Raw genomic sequence first — 5,312 nt, 5'->3', positions numbered from 1 at the left:
GGGAGAGGCGTGGTCAACACTGCATCGGTGCCGGTGGGTGGTGGAGAGACGGAGAGAGGTGCCGCCGATTTAGAGATTTCAGGGTGGGTGCTGATTGCTGCAGTGCTGCGTTGTTCACTTGCAAAGTTGCAATCGTGTTTTAGGGTTCAGTTTTGGGGGCAATTGGGCAAAGCAAATTTTATTTTCGGTTTTATATTTTCTTTTTTTTTTTACTTAATAAAAAACCGAGCACGGGTCCAGGTTCCGGGTTCTTGGTGCTGTGACTGGACCCGTGCCCGGAAGCATCCGGGCATTGAAAATCAATGCCCGGATCCGCTTTTTCATTCATACGGTCCGGGTAAAACCCAAACCGCACACGTCGGGTCCGGGCAGAATCCGATTCGGGCGGGTTTTTCTGCCACCTTTAGTTGGTGGATACTCACGCTGGTACTTAACATATTTTTTCTCAATACCAAACTCACTCACAACTCGCAGTGAATTTAAGTTTGAAATACCAAATCCGTTGTAACCCACAAAATTACCCACAGTGGATGGGGTTTTGCAGGTAGATTTGGGCAGGTTTGCTGGTTGGCAGGTAATTTTGCCATACCTAGACATGACTTCCCACTTTCTGTCCAAGCATGTTGTTGCCCTTACTTTAACCTTGCAATTTGTTTTGGTTGTTGGCTGTAATCTAAAGGGATGGTTCAGTAAAGATTTTGGCTTGCCACTGGGTGAACATGAAGATGTCACATATTTCAACTCTTCATCGTCTCCTTTGCTAGAGGTTCTTTTAATAATTTCGAATCCCATAAACTTCCCATTCTTCTTGTAGGACTCAAACAAATCCAAATTCGTATAACAAACCATGCCAATTTTTGGCTTAATAATTTCTTCTACTTTTGGGTCATTGCTTGTATCATTCTTGTCATCAACCTGATTCAAATAAAGCAAAAATATCCAACTAATTAAAATCATCATCAATTAATACAAACTCGAAACATTTTAATACAAGGTATATAAAAAAACAATTCACCTAGTAGTAATGATTTTTAGGGAGTCTTTTATTTCTTTTGACTCCAAATCCGTCATCTACTCTGAAAAGTTTTGTTCTTCCTAAAGTTCCTCTCTCTGTTCATTTAGTTTGCAGCCAAGCAATTCAAATTCAATCAATTCGTTTTTTTTTTTTTTAAGAAGTGCTGATTGTTAAGTGCTAATAAAATAGTTTAGTAGGAATTACAAACCTGTAATTATTGAGAAGAAACCAAAAGCTTTGCTCTCTTTGAACTTTCTTTCTTTGTTTGTCTTTGTTCATTCAGTTTGCAGCCAAGCCAAAAACGATACTTAAAAAACTTTTAGTTGTAAAAGGAATAAATGGATGAGATTTAAAATGAATAATTATAGAGGAGTCTATTTTAATTTAGAATAAACTCATAAGTGGGAAGCTATATCAGTTATCACATCACTTGAGATGAGTTTTTGTTGAGAATGTCAAATAAAATGGCATTGAAGGAAGTTTTCAAAGGCATGATCCGCACTTGTCAAAGACATGATCCGCACCAAACAGATCAACACATTTCCTTCCATAATCACGTATGTAATCTTTGAAAAAAAATGTAGTCTCTGCATCTATAAATAACGCTCAATGTATAATGTTTTATTTTGGGAAATGAAAAATAAGTTTCTTCATGGTATCATAGCAAGGTACGCTGCTATGTTTGTAACAAAAACATAGGAAACCAACTCCTTCCCATAGCCATTTTTCCACCATTTTTCTTCCTTAAAATCATTCCTAGCATTACAGAAACCCATGCCAATCAAAACACAAGCCACCCATACGTAAAAGCTTGAGTTTACAAATCCATCAACAGTCCCATAAATTGTTCAAGAGAGTGACATTAAAAAACCAAGGATAGCATCAAATTTCTCCATTTTCAGTAAGCAAACTGTAAAAAGTTTGTTTCTCAACACAATCACACGCGTCTCCATGCACTTCTCGGAATCACGAACAACAACCACGCGCCTCTGTCACCACTCACGCACCCTAACGCGGTCCAGAGGTTGAAGATGACTCCAAATGACATGTCATTTTCATATCCAGAAGTGCAACAAATTGGAAAATGACTTTTTTTTCATTCCACAATAACCTACATGTCGGTTTCTTAATCAGAAAGAAAACGACGTTCAGAAAGAAAATGACGTGCCGTTTTATTCTTAGAAGTGCAGCAACCTTAAAATGACTTGTCGTTTTTATTCAATCAGAACCGACATATCATTTTCTTAAGCAGAAACAAAACGCTTGCCGTTTGGGCTCAAAACAATTATTTTTTCCCTTGTTTGAAGCTATACGCCCAAAAAAAAAAAAAAACAAAAAAAAGGAAAAAAAAGGAAGAGAAAAAAAAAGAAAAGAAAAAATGGAGAAAATTTCAATTGAATTTACTCCTGTTGTCATTCAATCTGTTCAATTTAATGGGGTATTTAATGCCGGAATTGTCCTTATTTAGACAAACTACGATGTTTGGTCTCAAATAATGGAGATGCATCTCGTAGAAAGAGAAAAACTCTTATATATTTGTAGCAGCACAAAGCCATCTGAAGAATCTTCAAACGAATATGAGAAATGGTATAGTGAGAACCAAAAAGTAAAAATATGGTTACTCATATCCATGTCTCCTGAGATCATAAAACGATATTTACGAATTCCTACAGCCTACGAAATCTGGAATGCATTATCAAAGACCTTCTATGATGGAAGAGATGAATTACAAGTTTTCACTCTAAACCAGAAGGTGTTATCTACCAAACAAAATGGACGATTACTCTCTAAATTTTACGGAGAATTGATCGAAATATTTCGAGAACTTGATCACCGAGATAAAGTGGTCATGAAGGATCCAGAAGATGTTGTAATAAACAGAAAATCTGTTGAAAGATTGAGAGTGCACATTTTTCTTGCAGGGCTTGATAAAGAATTTGACCAAGTTCGTGGAGAAATTCTACGAAAAGATACTATCCCAGACTTAGAAGAATGTTATTCTTTGATTCGAAGAAATATGTACAACAAAGCAAACTAAACAAGAAGGTTGGCTCATAAACATCTGCTATGATAGCATGACAACAGCCTCAAAGAAAACTTGTTGACAAGTCATCACTTCATTGCACTCATTGTAAGAAAAAGGGTCATATAAAAGAACAATGCTTTGAAATCATTGGATATCCTGACGGGTGGGATACGCGGAAGAAGAACACTAAACAAGGATAAGAAAAACTACAGTAGCTAAATCCACATCCACAACAGATCCTAGAAAAGAATCTTCAGTACAAATTACAACCTCTGTCAGTCCAGGTAAGGCCCTTAAAACTCTTACACCTGTTATTAATAGTACATGGATAATTGATTCTAGTGCAAGTGATCATATGACTTTTGATTCTCGACAAATTTCTCAATTGAAATCATCTTTACAAAAACATGTTTCCACTGCAAATAGAACCACAACCTCAATTATTGGGGAAAGATCTTTATGACTCACAGATAAATTAAACTTAGACTCTGTGTTAATTGTTCAATCTTTAGATTATAATCTTTTATCTGTGTCTCAAATAACCACTTACTTATCATGTGTTGTAATTTTTTGGATTGCGTGTTTAAGGACATCCAAACGAAGCAAACAATTGGTTATGGTATTAGACGAGACAACTTGTAATACCTGGAAATGACATTAACAAACACTGAAAAGCTAAGCCCCGCATTAGTAGCAGATAGTTCCATGGAAAAAAGAAAATCATAAACTTGGTTATGGCATAGACGTTTAGGGCATGTATCATTTGGTTACTTAAAAAAATTATTTCTTAATTTGTTTCTGAAATTTGATGTTTGTAACTTTAAATGTGATGTTTGTGAACTTTCAAAAAGCCATCGAACTACTTTTCTATTGTCCTTAAATAAGAATTCAATTCCTTTCATGGTAGTACATTCTGATAGATGGGGACCATCTAAAGTTTCTACAATTGGAGAAGTTCGTTGGTTTGTTACATTTATTGATGATTGTAGCAGAATGACATGGATTTTTTTGATGAAATCAAAAGATGAAGTAAACTCTTTATTTCAAAGATTTCATAAGATGGTGACGACTCAATTTCAGACACAAATTCGAGTTATATATATTGATAATAGAGGCGAGTATATGAGCACAATAATTCAACAGTTTCTGAAATCACAAGGAACTGTCCATCAAATCACTTGTGTGGGCACACCCCAATAAAATGGTGTTGCTGAATGAAAAAACATACATTTACTAGAAGTTATTTGAGAATAACTAATCCAGGCCCACATGCCACTATATTATTGGGGAGAAGCACTGGCATCCGCAACATACTTGATCAATCGAACACCTTCAAGCTCCCTTGGATTCCATACTTCTTTCCAAGTTCTAAATAAAGCAATTATATCACCAAATGTGCTGAATTTACCCCCACATGTGTTTGGCTGTGGTGCCTTCGTTCATTTGCCGCAACAGGATAAATTATCTCCTCGAGCACTACGTTGTGTGTTTGTAGGGTATGTCTTACATTAAAAGGGGTACTGATGCTATCATCCTCCATCAAGAAAAATATATATCACCATGGATGTCGTCTTTCATGAAGATATCATGTACTACCTATCGGAGCCTAAATTTCAGGGGCAGTATTGAAGAGGAAATTCATACTCTTACATATCTTCCACCTGAAGAAGATTAATCCTCCATTGAGGTAGTAAACCTTCAAGATATTGGAAAAAAAAATGGCGATGATTCTTGGGTTGAAATAAGTGAAGATACATTTGGGAAGCAAAATAACTCAGGCACAACCATAATCGAGTACGAGTTTCATGAAGAACCACATGAAGAAATACATAACCAATCATCTGCAGAGGATATTCCTACCACAAGTCCCAATCTAATCAGAAGAATACTTCCCCAACGTCAAAATAGAGGTATCCCTAAATCCACATATGAGTCTGACCTCTCTAGTAGAGTCAAATACCCTATAAGTTATTTTGTGTCTAACTGTCATGACCCAACCCAGACTTGGCAAGATATTGTCCGCTTTGGGCCTTAACAAGGCCCGCACGGATTTGTTCTTGGGGCGCCCATACACCCCAAAACGCGTCTTGCCAATTAAGGTGTGGATCACCCCTTATAAACCCAGCATCTCTCCCGTGCTTTGCCAATGTGGGATTCGCCTAGGGTGTTACATACACCCCCCTTGGGGACTCAGCGTCCTCGCTGAGGTTTGCCCCACCATCGCTCAAGAGGACACGCGGAGCCGCTCTGATACCATAATGTCATGACCCA

The sequence above is a fragment of the Citrus clementina genome, unplaced genomic scaffold (genome assembly GCF_000493195.1).
Source record: "Citrus clementina cultivar Clemenules unplaced genomic scaffold, Citrus_clementina_v1.0 scaffold_4, whole genome shotgun sequence".
NCBI classification, from domain to species: Eukaryota; Viridiplantae; Streptophyta; class Magnoliopsida; order Sapindales; family Rutaceae; genus Citrus; species Citrus x clementina.
The sequence above is the reverse complement of the archived record's forward strand: the minus strand, read 5'-3'. Positions refer to the sequence as shown.